Here is a 20145-nt window from a genome sequence, read left to right as displayed (position 1 = left end):
TGAGAACATGGGTAAATGGTTCTGCGTCCACGAAATGGTCAGCCATAATCTTAGTGAATGGCAGAGCAAGCTCAAAAGGCAGGATGGCCTTCTCCTGTTCCTAGTTCTTATGTTATGCATTCCTCCCTCACTCGTGACTTGGAGGTGCTGGTGTTGGATTAGGATGGGCAAAATTAAAATTCACAGAACACCGGGTTATAGTCCAACAGGTTTATTTGGAAGCACTAGCGTTGCTGCTGCTTCATCAGGTGGTTGTGTTTTTAACTTTGTCCCTCACTCTTGCAACTTCTGAACAGCAACAAAAGCCACGAAGCAGTGCGCATGCTCCAGCCAACAATGGTCCCCGGATGATTCAGGGGCGGAGCTGGAGGACCTGGCGGGGCAGTTGGTCCTCCGACCAATCAGTGAGCGAGGGGCGGGATTTGGCTATACCACGTGATCATCCTCGCAGACAGCGCGAATGTGCGGGCGGAGAGTTGTCGGTAAGGAAAGGAATAAACAACAGGAAGCGGGAGGGAAACGGTGTCGGTATGGGCTGAGAGATTTTGCAAACATTTGGTGCACATCGGAAAATACAAGTTTGAAACTTAGTCTCGTTTTTTGCAGGAAACGGGAAAATGCCTCATCTAGCGATTGAGTCGAGTAGGCTCCGCCATCTTTATTCGGGGCAATGATTCTCTGGACACGTGCGGCGGCCAGCTTTGTAGGGGGCAAAGTTCAGAGGTGTGTCTGTGTTGCCGTCTCTGGTAGAGAGTCATAGGGCAGGATTTACACAGAGCATATTCAAACCCAGAGAAATTGTTTTTTTTCTCTAGATTTGATTCATCATTCATTTAAATGATTTGGATATGCATAGAGGCGGTACAGTTAGTAAGTTTGCAGGTGACACCAAAATTGTTGGTATTGTGGTCAGTGATAAAGGTTGTCTCAGAATACAATGGGGTATTGATCAGATGGGCCAGTGGGCTGAGGAGTGGCAGATAGGGTTTAATTTAGATAAATGTGAGGTGCTGCATTTTAGAAAAGCAAATCAGAGCAAGACGCACACACGGAATTGTCAGGTCTTGGAGAGTCTTGCTGAACAAAGAGACCTTGGAATGCAGGTTCACAGTTCCTTGAAAGTAGAGTCACAAGTAGATAGGATAGTGAAGAAGGCATTTGGTATGCTTCCCTTTATTGGTCAGAGCGTTGAGTAAAGGAGCTGGACAGGACATTGGTTAGTTCACTTTTGGAATATTGTGTGCAATTCTGGTCTCCCTCTTATCAGAAGGAGGTACTGAAACTTGAAAGGTTTGAGAATTGATTTTCAAGGATGTTGCCAGGGTTGGAGGATTTGAGTTGCAGGGAGAGGCATAATAGGCTGGGGCCATTTTCCCTGCAGTGTCGATCTGGACGCAATATACCGGCAACTGCAACGGACAGCTGGAACTGACAACCTGAAGCGGCAGATTCAAACCACTACAAATGCCGGAGGAAAGATCACAGACGCGCTTCACAGGAGGCTCCCAAGCACTGAGGAGGATGTCACCTAGACAGGGTACAAAACGTCCGCAACATAAATTCCCAGCTCGGCGAACAGAATCACAACAACGAGGACTGTGAAACTTTGCAGAGGAACATAGATACAATGAGTGATCAATGGTCAGTCATGTGGAAAAAATGTTCATAAATGTAATGTCATACTGTTTGGTTGGAGTAACATTTAAAAAGAGATTATTACTTCAATTTTAAAAAGTTGCATTATTTGCTATGCAGGGGCACCGAAGTATCCTTCTGCATGAAAGTTGGTTTCCAGGTACAACAATCAATTCAGAAGGCAAATGGAATTTTAGCCTTCATTGCTGAAGTTATCGTGTATAAAAGCAGAGGTTATGTCCCAGCTGTATTGGGTGCTGGTGAGGCCACACCTGGTGAACTGCATGCAGTTTCTGTCTCCTTTCTTGCTCAAGGATGTAACCGGCACTAGAGGGGGTGCAGAGGAGGTTAACTAAGTTGATTTCGGAGTTGAGGGGTTAGCTTAACAGAGACTGAGTAGATTGGGATTATATTCATTGGAAATCAGAAGAATGGAAAAAATATAAAATAATGAATGGAGTGGATAAAATAGAAGTAGAGAGAATGTTTCCACTGGCAGATGAAGCCAGAACAAGAGGGCATCACCTCAAGATTACAAGCAGCAAATTTAGGACTGAATTGAGAAGGAACTTCTTGACCTCGATGGAATTCATTGCCCAGGGAAGTAGTTGATGCTAGTTCAGTAAACGCTTTTAAATCTAAGGTAACTTTTTCAAAAGAAATAACTAATTAATTAAGGGATATGGTGAGAATGTTGGTAAATAGTTCTGCGTCCATGAAATGATCAGCCATGATCTTAATGAATAGCAGAGCAAGCTCAAAGGGCAGGACGGCCTTCTCCTGTTCCTAGTTCTTTTGTTGTTATATTTTGCATTCCTCCCGCACTCTTGACTTTTAGGTGCTGGTGTTTGATTAGGATGGACAAAATTAAAATTCACAGAACACCAGGTTATAGTTCAACAGGTTTATTTGGAAGCACTCGCTTTGCAGCTTCTTCATCAGGTGGTTGTGTGATTTTTAACTTTGTGTCTCACTCTTGTAACTGATAAACAGCAACAAAAGTCAGGAAGCAGTGCGCATGCTCCAGGCAACAATGGGCCCCTGGTGGTTGATGTCAGCTGAAGACCAATGGAACGGCAGGGGCACAGCTGGAAGACCTGGCGGGGCATTTGGTCCTCCGACCAATCAGAGTAAATGAGGGACAGGACTAGACTATACCACGTGATCATCTTCACAGTGGGCTTGGATGTGTGGGACGTGTGGATGGAGAGCTGTTGGTAAGGAAAGAAATAAACAGCAGGAAGTGGGAGGGAAATGGTGTTGGTATGGGCTGAGAGGTTTTACAAACATTTGGTGCACATCGGAAAATACAAATTTGAAACTTACAGTCCAGTTTTTGCAGTAAACTGGAAAATAACCTCATCGTGTGATCGCTGCCATCTTTATTCAGGGCAAAGATTCACTGGACACGTGTGCGGCCGTCAGCTTTGTCAAGGGCAAAGTTCAGAGGTGTGTATGTGCAGCCCTCCCTGGTAGAGGATCATAGGGCAGGATTTACACAGACCACATTCAAACCCAGAGAAATGGATGTGTTTTTTCTGGATTTGTTTCATCATCCATTTAACTGATTTGGATGTGAATAGAGCCGGTACGGTTTGTAAGTTTGCAGATGACACCAAAATTGGAGGTATTGTGGACAGTGATAAAGGTTGTCTCAAAATACAATGGGATATTGATCAGATGGGCCAATGGGCTGCAGAGTGGCAGATAGGGTTTAATTTAGATAAATGTGAGGGGCTGCACTTTAGAAAAGCAAATCAGAGCAGGATTTACACTGAATTGTACGGTCTTGGAGAGTCTTGCTGAACAAAGAGACCTTGGAATGCAGGTTCATAGTTCCTTGAAAGTAGAGTCACAGGTAGATAGGACAGTGAAGAAATTGTTTGCGATTCTTCCCTTCGTTGGTCAGAGCATTGAGGAAAGGAGCTGTACAGGACATTGGTTAGGCCACTTTTGGAATATTGTGTGCAATTCTGGTCTCCATCTTATCAGAAAGAGGCACTGAAACATGGAAGGTTTGAGAATTAATTTTTAAGGATGTTGCCAGGGTTGGAGGATTTGAGTTGCAGGGAGAGGCAGAATAGGCTGGGGCCATTTTCCCTGGAGTGTCATAGGCTGAGGTGTGATGTTGAAGAGGTTTATAAAATCGTGAGGGGCATGAATAGTGTAAATAGACAAGGTGTTTCCCCTGGGGTGGTGGAGCCCAGAACGAGAGGATATAGGTTTAGGGTGAGAGAGGAAAATTCAAAAGGAGCCTAAAGGGCAACCAAAATTGTAACGTTTAAAAGGCATTTGAATAGGAAGGGTTCAGAGGGATGTCGGTCAAGTGCTGGCAAATGGGAATAGTTTAGGTTAGAATATCTGGTTTGCATAGATGGGTTGGACTGAAGAGTCTGTTTTTGTGCTAGACATCTCTGACTGTGGGATCATAAAAGAGGACACTGCTCTGATTCACCACTGGGCTCCTTGATGTCCACTTGTTCATTATCTCGCTTCCTCAGTCTCACATGAGTGTATTTTTGCCATGTTTAGTATTTTACTACTACGTTCACAGACCTTTTTGTAAATGGATTGTCCACTGCTGCCCAACTCCTGACCGTACGCTGCTCCATTATCAGGTTATTTTTTCCACAATATCTTTGACAGTCAAGAATTCTTTTCTCCAATAGTGAGTGGATTTTCCTTCCATTTCTGACAGTCAAATTCTGCACCATTTTCATTCCATATAATTCATATTGCACTCCCTGAAACATCATGTGTATTTCTCCTTCCACAGATACCAGTGATCATTGGCAAAGCCCTGCTGCCTGTGGAGAGGGTGATGTTTGACTTCCTTGTACAGCTGCAGTTTGAATTGTGAAAGCGCTCCCTCAACGTGGTTGGGTAAGATACATTGCAGATTATTCACTCAGCGATAGTGAAAAGTAGAAGATATCTGTACAAATCAACATGTTTTTAATTTCACAAAAATATTGAGAACTTTTGACATAAGGCCACAGCTGGAGAATATCATGTCCGGTGACCAAACCCACTGCCAAATAAGCAATTTTTCAGGAATGCCTTAAAGGAAGAAAGCAGATCTTTAGAGGGTGGGAATTCCAGACCATGTTGCCTTGGAATCTATAGAAACAGTCACACAGCTGAACTCAAAAATAAACACATCATTGGGAGTCTAAACTAAAATGAGTAATTGAGATATGAAAGGGTGTGTGGTGCAGGAAGATAGGAATGATTACAGCCAGGAATTAAATCAAGGGTGTGAAAGTAAATTGTTGTCGATTATAAATGGGAGCCTTTTGATGGATCAGCAAGTCCTGGTACAAGTGAGCATTTGGGCGGTAGAGTTTTCAATATTCTGGAGATTATAGGGAGGGTGATTGTGGGATGCTGGCCAGGAGTGGGTTTACATAATGAAATCGAGAATTAATAAAATGAATGAATGAGAGTTTCAGTAAATGAGCTGAGACTGTGGTGAGGTCCGGTGATATCACTGAAGTCGAAATAGTGGTCTTGGAGTGGGACTGGGCTATCACCCTCACCTCACCTCTGGAATTCAGCAATTTGTCAGTTTGTGAATCAAGTCTGTAACAAGATCAGGAACTGAGTGGCCCTGGCAGAACCCAAACTGGGTGTCACAGAAGGTTATTGCTGAGCAGCTGCTTGACAGCACTGTTGATGACACTTTCCATCACTTCACTGCTGAGAGAGTGTTGACTGATGGAGGGAAATTGGCTGAGTTGGCTCTGGCATGCGTTTTTTGTGTTGAACATCCCTGGGAAATGTTCCACAATGTCAGTAGGTGCCAGTTCTGGACTTGTCTTGGTGGGCAGCAATTTTTAGAGCACAGCCATCAGTATTATTGCCACGTTGTTGGTAGGGCCGACAGCCTTTACACTACTTCTCCATTTCTTGATCTGATTTGAAATAAGTTTTCAACCAAGTTGATTCACGTCTGTGATGTCATGGACCAATGTAGAAGGCTCATCCACTTGGCACTGCTGGCTGAAGATTGCTGCAAATGCTGTTGTCGTGTCTGTTGCATGGATGTGTGAGGCCCCTCCATCAGTAAGGGTGGGGATACCTGTGATGCTGCCTCCAGTGAGTTGTTTAATTGTCCATCACCATTCCTGACGAGGTGTGGTAGAACTGCAGAGCTCAGATCTGATCCATTGGTTGTTGGATCACATAGTTTGGTGTTGCTTGCGCTGTTTGGCATGCAGGTTGGGTAGCTTCACCAAGTTGGCACCACATTTTTAGGTATGCCTGGTATTGCTCCTGGCATGCCCTGTGGAACTCTCCATTGAACTAGGGTTGATTTCCCCTGGCTTGATGTTAATGGTTGAATGGGGAATATACCAGGCCATGAGATTTCAGATTGGGCTGGAGTACAGTTCTGTTGCTGTTGTTGGCCCACAGTGAGGCGGAAGTTGCAGGGTCAAGAGGGCTGATTATGTTGTATTTTCCAGTGCATTAGTAGATGTAATGTGGTCCATCCAGTTTCATTCCTTTGTTGAGACTGTGCAGTGATTAATACAATGAGTGATTTGATGGGCCACTGTCAGGAATGCAACTTTAAAAAAAAGGTTTTGTGATTTACACATGAAAGAAGTGAAACTATAATGGTATTCGAACAGATGAAAGACTCAACAGACAATCAAGGTATTTTTCAATGGATAATTTCAGTTACATCACACTAAATGTTTGCTATAAATTCTGTGCCTTAGAATTGTGCACTGCACAATCACCTGATGAAGGAGCGGTGCTCCGAAAGCTAGTGTGCTTCCAGTTAAACCTGTTGGACTATAACCTGGTGTTGTGTGATTCTTAACTTAGAATATTACAGCACTACTAACAGGGCTGCATGTAAACAGGCTCAGTCCAGTTAATCAATACATTCGGAAGGATTTCCTCCAAGTTTGATGACACAATATTCGTCAAAACCATCAACTTCAACCTGCAATGTTGTTATTAACAAAAACTTCAGGCTGACACAAAGCTCCCCACCCCACTGCAATGTGGTAACTGGGCCTGGCCCAGGAATTGGAACTGGGACATTTGTGGACTGTGATCTCAAAGGAAGGGAGCAAACACAATTCTGACAGATTCGTTCTCACAGATGAGTAGCAAGTTTGAGACAAGGCAGGTGGTATGCCTTCTTGCACTTAGCTTAATTGTATTTCTTATTTACAGTCGTGTTTTGCAAAGTATAAAGAACCGGTTTGTTTTCCATGGTTGGGGAGTTTTATCCGAGTTGATCACAGTTGCTGCCTCTCGCTCCCCAAGTTAAATCATAGGATCGATAACAAAACAATAAACTGCAGGTGCTGGAGATCTGAACCCCAGAAACAAAGTGCTGGAGAACCTCAGCAGTTCTGAGGGCATTGGTGGAGAGAAAAATAATGTTACATTTCAATTTCAGTGACTCTTCGTCTGAACGGACAAATGGTCATGAGACTTGGAGCTTCCAATGTTTTATTCCCCTCAGAGATGCTGCTGGACCTGCGGTTCTCCAGCACTGTGCTTTCTATAGTGAACTTTATTTACAAAACAGATCGGAAAAATACTAATCTCCAAAAGTGAAAGGTTCATTGCAAACATGAGCATAGTTTCCACACTTGAGTTACACAAGCACGTCTCAGTTTAAAAACAAGATTTAACTCACAATAATATTCCATCTCAAAATTAGCCAAGTTACACCAGTAATAAAGCTCCTCCACCCAATGAGGCACTTCAGCACAACATCCTGCAGTGTTACACACAGCCACCTTTACCAGAGAATGATCACATGTCACAAAATTGAAGGCCAAGAGCATGTCTCTTCAAAGGAGCTGAAGTCAAACTCAGTTTTTGGAAGGATTTTTATTAAACCTGATTGAACATTTAAATCTCAGAGCATAATCTTTGTTTCTTTAAACAAAGTGTGTGGGAAACATCCCACATCTTGCTAAAGGTTCAGTTCAGTCTGATACATAGAGCCAAAAGTCAATCAAACATCACACTTTCCATTCACTTCTACAAAGGGCTGACACCACATTTCTTCAGGATTTAAAGTATTTTATAAATTGTTTGTAAAATCATTTGTCACGTTAAAGAACTGAACAATAAATGTCATTGTGCAATAAGAGTGAAGCCTGTGACAGCAGATTTAGCTTTGGAGGGCAGTGTGTGTGCTTTCTACGTTCTGGGAGCACTTTGGGAGACTGCTTCCAGATGGTGAGAGTGAGCATATCTGGAATGCACTGTTTAGATTTGGGAATCCATGGCAGACAATCTGTGGTTTCACTAATACTTGGCTTGCGGTGTTGGTGTACAGTAAGCAATTCATAAAGTTACTTATGTATTGTTGTTGACTACCTGAATGGTATTCAAATCTGCCAGATTGCCTTCAATAGTGTAAATGCATCTATTGTAAATATTTGGAATATTCCCGAACTGCCCAGTGCTTGGCAAATTCAGGAGGGACAAAAAAATCACTGTGTAATTTGAAATTAAGAATCCAAGAGGACGTAACCACTGAAGTATTCAATTCAAATAGTTAAATGGAGTGCTCACATTTAAAATGCCTGTTATCCATAGGAATGGATGGACTGTCAGAATTGGGATCAAATTCCTAGCTGGGGAGTGTGAAATGTGCTTTGATAAAGTCACCTGCATTTACCGACAATAATTTGGCAAGCTCGGAAATTTAAAAAACAATTCGAGCTTCATTGCTGCTCCAGTCGGGTCACAAGCTCTGTGAAAAAATAACAATGTTCAGGTTTATTGCATACACTCTGAAACACGTGTTCCTTCTACAGATCCTGCAAGTTTCCCCAATGAGCATAGTCCATCCAAATGATGTTGCTAACTTTGGCCAACTCATTTCTTTCCGAGCCTCTATAACCTGAAGACTGACCAGAAGCAATTACTCCACATATGTGGGAACATTACCGACGAGGATTTTTTTTCCTTCAGAATTGACTTCCATATATTCAGTGCCCAGAAAAGATAAAAAGCTTGTTACCTTTTATAGAGCAATGATTCACTGGGAGTAAAACGCTAACCTTTTCTTGCTTAATAATCAAGCTACCTAAATTTAAAAAATGAACACTTCTTAATAGTTCACTAGATCCTAATGAAATATTTTGTGCAAAACAAATCATATGATACATAGTTATTCAGATAATAAAACAAGTTTGTTCATTGAAGAACTCAGAGGAAACGGTCATGAAACAATGTGAGTTTGATATACCTCGATCATCATTTCACGTGCATTCTCTGAATAAATTCTCCTTTTCCTCCTGGAAGTATTCAACTTCTTGAATAATTGAGAGAATGAAGTCACAGTTGTACAACACAAAATCAGACCCTTCAATCCAACTTGCCCATGCTGACCAGATATCCAAAATTAATCTGGTCCCATTTGCCAGCATTTGTTCCATATCCATAGAACATAGAAAAATACAGCGCAGTACAGGCCCTTCGGCCCTCGATGTTGCGCCGACCGAAGCCTACGTAACCTACACTAGCCCAATAACCTCCATATGCTTGTCCAATGCCCGCTTAAATGACCATAAAGACCGAGAGTCCACCACTGCTACTGGCAGGGCATTCCATGAACTCACAATCCGCTGAGTAAAAAATCTACCCCTAACATCTGTCCTATACCTACCACCCCTTAATTTAAAGCTGTGTCCCCTAGTAACAGCTGACTCCATACGCGGAAAAAGGTTCTCACTGTCAACCCTATCTAAACCCCTAATCATCCTGTACACCTCTATCAAATCACCCCTAAACCTTCTTTTCTCCAATGAGAACAGCCCCAAGTGCCTCAGCCTTTCCTCATACGATCTTCCTACCATACCAGGCAACATCCTGGTAAACCTCCTCTGCACCTGTTCCAGTGCCTCCACATCCTTCCTATAGTATGGCGAACAAAACTGCACACAATACTCCAGTTGCGGCTGCACCAGAGTCTTATACAACTACAACATGACCTCAGGACTCCGGAACTCAATTCCTCTACCAATAAAGCCCAGTAAACCATATGCCTTCTTCACAGCACTATTTACCTGGGTGGCAACTTTCAAAGATCAGTGTACATGGACATCAAGATCCCTCTGCTCATCCACACTACCAAGTAGCCTACCATTAGCCCAGTAATCCATCTTCTTGTTACTCCTACCAAAGTGAATGACTTCACACTTAGCTACATTGAATTCCATTTGCCACCTTACTTCCCAGCTCTGCAACGTATTTATATCGCGCTGTAACCTGCCACATCCTTCTTCGCTGTCCACAACTCCACCGACTTTCGTGTCATCCGCAAACTTGCTCACCCAGCCTTCAAGCCCCTCCTCTAGGTCATTTACAAAAATGACAAACAGCTATGGTCCCAAAACAGATCCTTGTGGAACACTGCTAGTAACTGCGCTCCAAGATGAACCTATACCATCAACTACTACCCTCTGTCTCCTTCCAGCCAGCCAATTCCTAATCCAAACCTCTAATGCACCCTCAATGCCATACCTCCGTAGTTTTTGCATTAGCCTGCTATGGGGTACCTTATCGAACGCCTTGCTAAAATCCATATACACCACATCTTCTGCTTTACCCTCGTCCACTTCCTTGGTCACCTTCTCAAAGAATTTAATAAGGTTTGTGAGGCACGACCTGCCCTTCACAAAATCATGCTGACTATCCTTGATCACATTATTCCTATCCAGATGTTCATAAATCCTATCCCTTACAATTCTCTCTCAGACTTTGCCCACAACAGAAGTGAGACTCACTGGCCTATTGTTACTCGGGCTATCCCTGCTCCCCTTTTTGAAGAAGGGGACCACATTCGCTATCCTCCAGTCTTCTGGCACTATTCCCGTAGACAACGACGACATAAAAATCAAGGTCAATGGCTCCGCTATCTCCTCCCTAGCTTCCCGGAGGATCCTAGGATAAATGCCATCAGGCCCTGGGGACTTATCTATTTTCATCCTTTCCAGTATTCCCCAGACCTCTTCCCTACATACCTCAAGGCCATCCATTGTAATCACTTGTGACTCAATATTCACATCAGCAACAGTGTCCTGTTCCTGAGTGAATACTGACGAAAAGTATTGATTTAGTGTCTCACCAATCTCCTCCGCCTCCACACACAACTTCCCACTACTATCCTTGACTGGACCGATACCTACCCTAGTCATCCTTTTATTCCTGACATACCTATAGAAAGCCTTTGGGTTTTCCCTAATCCTACCAACTAAGGACTTTTCATGTCCCCTCCTTGCTGCTCTTAGCTCTCTCTTTAGATCCTTCCTGGCTCCCTTATAACTCTCAATCGCCCCAACTGAACCTTCACGCCTCATCTTTACATAGACCGCCCTCTTCCCTTTCAGAAGGGATTCAAATTCCTTATTAAACCACGGCTCCCTCACAAGACCCTTTACTCCCTGCCTGACTGGTACATACTTATCAAGGACACCCATTAGCTGTTCCTTGAACAATCTCCACATATCAATTGTGTTCTTCCCTTGAAGCCTATTTTTCCAATCCACGCATCCTAAGTCATGCCTCACCGCATCATAATTTTCCTGCCCCCAGCTATAACTGTTGCCCTGCAGTGCACACTTATCCCTCTCCTTCACTAGAGTAAAAGTCACCGAGTTGTGGTCACTGCCCCCCGAAGTGCTCACCTACCTCCAAGTCTAACACCTGGCCTGGTTCATTACCTAGAACCAAATCCAGTATAGCCTCACCTCTTGTTGGCCTGTCTACATATTGTGTGAGGAAACCCTCCTGCACACATTGGACAAACACCGACCCATCTAACGAACTCGAGCTATAGCTTTCCCAGTCAATATCTGGGAAGTTAAAGTCCCCCATAACAACCACCCTGCTACTTTCACTCTTCTCCTGAATCAACCTCGCAATACTTTCCTCTACTTCTCTTGGACTATTAGGAGGCCTGTAGAAAACTCCTAACAGGGTGACCTCACCTTTCCTATTTCTAACCTCCGCCCACACTAGCTCAGATGGCAAGTCTTCCTCCAACACCCTTTCTACTGCTGTAATACTATGCTTGACAAGCAATGCCACACCTCCCCCTCTTTTACCCCCATCTCTGACCCTACTAAAACATTTAAACCCTGGAACCTGCAACAGCCATTCCTGTCCCTGTTCTACCCACGTCTCTGTAATGGCCACAACATCGAAGTCCCAGGTACCAACCCATGCTGCAAGCTCACCTACCTTATTTCTTATACTTCTGGCATTGAAGTATACACACTTCAAACAACCTTCCTGTTTACAGGCACCCTCCTTCGAGATCGAAGCCATGTTCCTAACCTCCCTACACTCAAGGTCCTGTACCCTAAATCTACAGTCCAGGTTCCCATGCCCCTGCAGAGTTGGTTTAAACCCTCCCAAAGAGCACTAGCGAGCCTCCCCCCAAGGATACTGGTGCCCCTCAGGTTCAGGTGTAGACCATCCTGTTTATAGAGGTCCCACCTTCCCCAGAAAGAACCCCAGTTGTCCAGAAACCAGAATCCCTCCCTCCTGCACCATCCCTGTAGCCACGCATTTAACTCTTCTCTCTCCCCATTGCTCGACTCTCTATCACGTGGCACGGGTAACAAACCAGAGACAACGACTCTTTTTGTTCTAGCTCTGAGCTTCCAACCTAGCTCCCTGAAAGCCTGTCTAACATCCTCACCCCTCTTCCTACCTATGTCGTTGGTGCCAACGTGGACCACGATCTGGGGCTGCTCCCCCTCGAGGACCCGGAAATCACGATCAGAGACATCACGTACCCTTGCACCTGGGAGGCAACATACCAATCGTGAGTCTCTGTCGCCCCCACAAAACCGCCTATCTGTGCCCCTCACTATTGAGTCCCCAATAACTATCGCTCTACCTTTCTCCACCCTTCCCTTCTGAGCAACGGGGACAGGCTCCGTGCCAGAGGCCTGAACCTCGTTGCTTACCCCTGGTAAGTCATCCCCCCCCACAAGTATCCAAAACGGTATACTTGTTCTTGAGGGGAATTACCCCAGGGGGTCCCTGCACTGGCTGCTTCCTCCCACTCCCCCTCACTGTCACCCATCTCTCTATAACTTTCGGAGTAACTACTTCCCTAAAGCTCTGATCTATGACCACCTCTGCCTCCCGAATGATCCGTAGTTCATCCAACTCCAGCTCCAGCTCCAGTTCCCTAACACGGTCTTGGAGGAGCTGGAGATAGGTGCACTTCTTGCAAGTGTGATCAGGAGGGACGCTAATGGCTTCCCTCACCTCATACGTGTTGCAAGAGGAACATTGCACTGCCTTCGCTGCCATCCCTCTAAAAGAGAAACTTTAAAAACTAGATCTAAAGTAACAATCAAGCAAAATGCAGCACTTACCTGCTTGTCACAATGGGTCTTATTATTAGGTTAGAGGAGGAGGGCGGGTAGGAGGCTCTACCCCTGTAATGCCTTGGGTTCCTCGCCTGCGCGCTTTTATAAGAAAAAAACCTTCCCAGGTAAGCTAGCGCGACACCAGCTTCCGGGTCCGCTCGGCGCTTAAAAAAATACTTTAAATTTTAGCCATTAAAAAAACAATAACTGGACTATACCGTGACTTACAAAAACACCACCAGACAGCCGTTACTTGTTCCGCCGAGAGAGTGAGGCCGAAGGCTTGGAGCTGTGCACTTTAATAAGAAAAAATCTTCCCATCTTAAACCCTTTCTATTGATTCAGTTTATTTTACTTTATCAGCACTTGAAATCCTGACATTTTTATTTCTCCCAACATTGGTTAAAGAAATTATAAGTTCATTCATCCAAGTTAATTTTGTAATCTTTCACAAAGAAAAAAGTGAAAATAACATATAGCTCAGTGCAAAACAAAATACTGCAGCTGCGCGATATCTGGGAACACTCTAAAGGTGAGGCACTGATACTGCACAAGTTTGTCAGCATGGTTTCAATTACTGACAATAATTTAGTAATGTCTTAGCCTTCCCATAGTTAAGGTAAATGTGAGATATCTGAATTTCATGAATTGCTTCCTATTGCACTTTGATCAACCAAAATTATTCTTGGTTTAAACTTCTCAAAGGAGAACGTGATGACCAAAGAAGCTGGACAGCAGAGTCGAAAACTGTCATGCTGGAAAAGCACAGCAAGTCAGGCAGCATGCGAGAAGCAGGAGAGTTGATGTTTCAGGCATAAGCCCTTCATCAGGAATCACAGGCTTCAGAAAAATAACTGGCATAAACTTATGCCAATACATATGTAGAAGGGTCAGATTAGAGACTAATTTCAGATTTGGTACCATTCAGTGCAACATTTCAGTATGATATTTACATATGTACCTAAAAGAGAAGTTGTCTAAAATTATAAGCTGTAGGATGATTATAGGATTAAACCTGGAAATAAAGCTGGTGAACAAGAATGGCAAAGTGAAGTCCCATCAGTATTGCCTTGGGCAGTGTCAAGTAAGAATTTGAGAGCAGAGTTGCCACTTTGGTGTAACCTGCCGTCTGGCCAAATTGCAGCAAAAATCTGTTCAATTTTATCTGCAAACTATTGAATGCAAAATCCTCCTTGCACAATAATGAGGCAGCATTTTGGGATGTCATTTTTAAAATATATTATTTTCAAAGTTACTCATAATTAAGAGTGATCACTTGGTGCTGTCTGCAGAACACAGTACGAAAAGGAATTAACAGAAAAAACATTATAACCCTAATTCAGAGTCACTAATTCATTGATATTGCATGGGTCCAGCATTTATAAGTAATCATTTTTTTAAAATAAATACAGATACATTTACTAACTATATTGGAGTACAGTCAAGTTTATTACTGAACAGTGACAAGATTGGACAGAGTCCACATGGATTTAAGAGAGGGGAATCGTACTTAGCAAATCTACTGAAAGAATCTACAGAGGTCAAATATTCAAGTAAGAAATTGCAGGATATTTAGAAAAGCTTATCATTAAACATGGTGGACTGGGTTTTGTGAAAGAGAAACTATATTTGACAAATTTGCGACAGTTCATTGAGGAGATAACAAGCAGGGCTGATAAAGGGCAATCCAATGATGTTCTGTATTTGGATTTTAAAAATGCAAATGATCAGGTGCTACAGAAAAGTTAATTGCACAATTTAGGAGCTCATGGGATCGGCAAAATGTATTAGCATGGACTGAGGATTGGTTAACCACATTGGCTGTTGCTGAGTCCTCACTTGGAGTACTGTATACAGTGTTAGCTCCCATATTTAATAAAGGATAAACTAACATAGGAGATCATTCAGAAAAGATTCACTTAGCTGCTTTGAGGACAAAAGGGTTGACCAATCAAGAATAGATACGCAGGGGTGATCTTATGGAAACAAGATTCTGAGGAGCTTGACTGGGTAGACGTTGACTAGATATTCTAGCACCAGTGAAGTCTCAAACCAGGGGACATTACATAAGGGAACATTCATTTTAGAAAAAGTAAAGATTTTTTTCTCTCAGTGAATGGCTAGAATTTTCTCACCCAAACAATTGTGAAAGTTAAATGTGGGACGGGAATGGTTGGGTTACTCTTTGGAGAGTTGTTCTGGCTTGTTGGGTTGAAGGGGCTGTTTCCACATAGTAGGGAATCTGTGATTCTGTCTCAAATTATTTTAAAAGTGGGCAGGTAGATTTTTGAACTATTAAGCAGTTGAGGGCTATGTGGATCAAGCATAAAAGAGGTGTTGAGGTCTGGGTTGGCCAAGCCGTGATCAGATAGAATGGGGGGAACAAGCTGAAGGCGATGAATGCCCTACTCCTGTTCTGATTCCTTGAGGCTCCGTTTCATGTTTTTTTTGTTTCTAAAGAAGAGCGTGATACAATGTGCTAAAGATCTCAGATATTGTGAAAATGGAGTGTTTATGTACTAATTCAAATGGCATTGACTCATCAATCACAGCTATACAGTCATGAGTAGGAAGGCAATTCCCTCCATGAATAAAGAGCTCACACAAAGGGAATTCTTCCCCTCAGTAAACTCTCCCATCCCATTACCCAACATATCAGCAAAAGCAGGCCGCACTGCGCATGCTCTAGCCAACAAAATGACCCGCGGGTGATTGATGTCAGCACCGGACCAATGAAAGGACGGTGGGCGGATCTGGGTGACCTAACGGGATGTTGGTCTTCCAACCAATCAAAGTAAATGAAGGGCGGAGCTAAACTAAACCATGTGATCACCCTCGCGCGCGGCGCCGAGTCGCTGTAATGAATGTTCGGGAAGTTATGGAGGGAAACGATACGGTAAGGAAAGAAATAAACAGGGAAACGGGGGAAAAACTGTGTTGCTATGAACGGAGAGGTTTTACAAACAAATTGTGCACGTCGCAAAACACAAATTTGAACGTCCCAGTCCCGTGTTTGCAGTAAATGGGGAATTGCCTCAGCGCGGCTCCAGGGCTGAGTGAGCGCCGCCATCTTTATTCGGGACAAAGACTCACTGGACACGTGCGGAGCCGCCATCTTTGTAGGGGGCAAGGTGCAGCCAGGCGCATGTGCAGCCTTTCTCTGGTATAGAGTCATTGGGGTCAGAGCAGCCAATACTGCTCTGATTCACCTCTGGGCTCCCTCATGACCACTTTGTCAATATATAGCTTCGTCAGTCTCGAAAGTAATTTATAGACAAAGGGTTTTTCACTGCGGCCCAGCCCCTGACCATGTACTGCTCTATTATCAGATTACTTTTTTCTTCAATATTTATGACAGTCAAGAATTCTTTTTCCAACAAGCAAGTGTATTTTCCTTCCATTTCTGACTATCAAATTCTGCACCATTTTCATTCCCTGTAATCTGTTTTGCACTCCCTGAAACATCAACTGTGTTTCTCCTTCCACAGATACCAGTGATTAATGCCAAAGCCCTGTTGCCTGTGGAGAGGGTGATGTTTGACTTTCTTGTACAGCTGCAGTTTGTGTGGTGAAGGTGCTCCTACAATGTGGTTGGATAAGAGACATTACAGAGTATTCATTCAGCAACAGTGATGATGATTTGAAAATAATATCCAAATCAACAACTGTTTGTATTTCTATTATCATGCTTATAATTTCACAAAAATACTATTGAGAACTTTAAACATAAGGCCAGAGATGGAGATATTAGGGCAGGTGACCAAAAGCATTGCCAAAAAGCAGGTTTTGAGGGATGTCTTAAAGGTGGAAAGCAGACCTGTGAGGTTTTGGCTGCGAATTTCAGACCAAGCTGCTTCAGCAACTTTAGAAACAGCCACACAGGTGAAGTAATGAATTAACAAATGGTTGGGAGTCTCGAAGAAAATGGGTTGTCGAGGTCTCAAAGTGTGTGTGGTGCAGGGAGCTACGGATGATCACAGCCAGGAATTAAATCAACTGTGAGAATTTTAAATTGAGGGATATTGGCCAGGTGCTGGCAGGTAAGACAAGATTGGGTTGGGGTATCTGGTCGGCATAGACGGGTTGGACTGAAGGGTCTGTTTCCTTGCTGTACATCTCTCTGGCTGTATGTTGATTATAATTAGGAGCCTTTTGATGAATCAACAAGCAGAGATTTAGACTTTCTTGACATTACAGGGAGGTTGAATGTGGGAAGCTGACCCTGAGAGTGTTTGGAAAATGAAGTGTGGAGATAACACACAATGGATGAGGGTTTCATTATATGAGCTGAGGTGAGGGTGGAATCAGCTAGAATTCATGATCTTGGAGTGGGACTGAGTTGTCACCCTCACCTCACCTCTGGGATTCAGTTAGTTGTCAGGTTGTGAATCAGGGCGGTAACACAATCGGGAGCTGAGTGGCCCTGGTGGTGCCTAAAATGAGTGTCACTCAGCTGACTGTTGCTGAGCAGCTGCTGGTTGATAGCCCTGTTTATAACATCTTCCATCACTTTACTGCTAATAGAGTGTGCACTGAGAGAGGGAAATTGCCTGGGTTGGATTGCCCTGTGTTTTTGTGTTGAACATCCCTGGGCAATGTTCCACATTGTCGGTAGATGCCAGTGCTGGAGCGGTACTTGGCTTGGTGGGTGGCAAGTTCTGGAGCACAAGATATCAGTATTATTGCCAGAATATTTGCAGGGCATGTAGCCTTGCACTACTTAACCATTTCTTGATGTTATTCAAACTGAATCGAACTGGCTTAAAACTCACATCTGTGATGTTGGAAACGACTGGAGAAGGCTAAGATGGATCATCCACTTTGCATTTCTGGCTGCAGATTGCTGCAAATGCTGTTAACTTATCTGGTGCATGGTGTGTGAGGCTCCTCCATCAGTAAGGGTGGGGATATCTGTGATGCTTCCTCCAGTGAGTTGTTTAATTGTCCATCACCGTTCACAACTGGGTGTGGCAGAACTGCAGAGCTCCGATCTGTTCCATTGGATGTAGGATCACTGAGCTCTGTTGCTTGCTGCTGATGCTGTTTGATATGCAGGTAGTTCTGTTTGGTAGCTTCACCAGGTTGGCACTTCATTTTTAGGTATGCCTGGTGCTGCTCATGGCATGCCCTCCTTTCCTGTCCATTGTGATGGGTGAGAGCAGGGTTTACAAACCCATGAGATTACAGATTGTGCTGGAGTACAGTTCTGCTGTTGATGTCCCACAGTGCCTCAGAGATACCCAGTTTGAGATCCTACATCTCTTTGAAGTCTATCCCATTTAGAACAATGATAGTGCCACTCAACACAATGGATGTTTTTCTCAACTTTAAGGCAAGACTTTGTCTCCAAAAGGAATGTGTGATGGTCGCTCGTACTGATACTATCATGGCCAGATGTATCTGCCGCTGGTCAATTCATAACAATGAGATCAAGTATGTTTTACACTCTTGTTGGTACCCTCACCACCTGCTGCAGATTCAGTTGAGCAGCTATATCCTTTAGGACCTGGCCAGCTCAGTCAGTAATTCTGTTGCATACCAAGTCTCGATTGTGGACATTGAAATCCTGTACCCAGGGTACGTTTGACACCATTTTACTTCCTCAGTGCTTCCTCCTAGTGCTGTTCAAAATGAAGGAGAACTGATCCATCAGCCAAGGGAAGACGGTACGTGGTAATCAGAAGGAGCCATGAGACCTACTGGTCTCCGGGGCCAATGCTGTGTACTCCCAGGGCAAATCCTCCCTGTCTGTAGACCACTGTGCCACCACCTCTGCCTGGTCTGTCCTGCCGGTGGGACAGGACATATCCAGAGATTTTAGGAGAAAGTGAAGACTGCAGATGCTGGAGATCAGTGTCGAGAGTCTGGTGCTGGAAAAACACAGCAGGTCAGGCTGATGAAGGGCTTAGTCCTGAATCGTCGATTCTCCTGCTCCTCGGATGCAGCCTGACCTGTTGTGCTTTTCCAGCACCACACTCTCGATATCTTGGGATGGTGATGGTGGTTTCTGGTCATCTTTGTAAGGGATGATTCCATGAGTATGACTATGTCAGGCTGTTCCTTGACTAGTCTGTGAGACAGCTCTCCACATTTTGGCACCAAAAACCATATGTTAGTGAGGAGGACGTTGCACCATCGAGAGGGCTGATTCTGTGGTTGTAATTTCTGGTGCCTTGTTAGTTGCCAACTGGTCCATCCAGTTTCATTCCTGTGTTGAGACTTTGCAGTGATTAATACAGTGAGTAGCTGGCTGGGCCACTATCAGGTTGGCAGGATTTTTTCGCGATTGACAATGATTTCATGGAGATCAGGAGATTCCTAATATGTTGTTTTTTTTTCTTGAATTCAGATTCCACCATCTGCCAAGATGGGATTCGAATCAGACTTCAGCCGTTTGTTTTAATATTCTGGGTAAAAGCTAAATACATCAGGTTTGTTCACTCATTTTAAATATCACTAATCCTGGTTTTGTTTCTTTGTAAAACACTGCCCATCATCCTGTCTCCTCCATCCTCCCCTCCAACAACGAGTGAGGAGCACATGGAGTTTCTCTGTCACTAAGACTGAGATAATCCGATCTGCTGTTTCTCTCCCTCCCGCTAGCCCACTGAGCCAAACTGCCTCACGTGGTGTTCCTGGTTTTGTCCTAAACCTACATCTTTCTCCAGTGTCTTATCAAGCCTTATCAGAGCTCACCTTGACCCTTTACCCGAATCTCACTAAACTCACTTTCCAACTCTCTTTCCTCCACTGCCGCCTCATCACTCCCCCTCGCCAATTCATAGATATTGTTCCTTGTTCTGTCTTTTGGTCTTTTTTTGGTTATGTCCTTCTCTCCCATTTTGTGAAAAACTGATATTTGACCTCACCGGTGTAGGAAAATCGTGCTCCATCTCCACTCTCCTTTTCCTTTCGGAATTCCTTGCATTTGGTGTCCCTCAACGATCTATCCTTGGTCTCTCCTGTATCTCACGTACATAGTGCCAGGAGGTGATATCATCCAAAAACACTGTGTTAGGTTTGACATGTACACTGACGATGCCCAGTTCGCTCTCCCCATTATCCCTCTCCATTACTCCACTGTTACTCAGTTATCAAACTGCTTGTCACATTCCCACTATTCGATTAGCTGCAATTT

At 43.8% G+C, this 20145-nt stretch overlaps 1 long non-coding RNA gene across 8 annotated transcripts in view; it reads left to right on the top strand.

The window, feature by feature from the left end:
• Positions 1 to 20145, top strand: part of LOC140492676 (uncharacterized) — a 58693-nt gene that overhangs the window by 11885 nt on the left and 26663 nt on the right. For 5 of the 8 annotated variants that reach the window (XR_011963617.1, XR_011963613.1, XR_011963615.1 and 2 more), the window contains exons 2-5: positions 297 to 482; positions 607 to 723; positions 4412 to 4518; positions 19357 to 19438. This is a non-coding gene — a long non-coding RNA (uncharacterized lncRNA). Of the gene's footprint in view, positions 1 to 296; positions 483 to 606; positions 724 to 4411; positions 4519 to 15839; positions 15904 to 19356; positions 19439 to 20145 lie in introns of those variants that run through there. The other 3 variants (XR_011963616.1, XR_011963614.1, XR_011963619.1) reach the window with 2 other exon arrangements.

Source organism: Chiloscyllium punctatum, chromosome 21 (genome assembly GCF_047496795.1).
Source record: "Chiloscyllium punctatum isolate Juve2018m chromosome 21, sChiPun1.3, whole genome shotgun sequence".
Taxonomy (NCBI): Eukaryota; Metazoa; Chordata; class Chondrichthyes; order Orectolobiformes; family Hemiscylliidae; genus Chiloscyllium; species Chiloscyllium punctatum.
The sequence above is the reverse complement of the archived record's forward strand: the minus strand, read 5'-3'. Positions and strand labels throughout refer to the sequence as shown.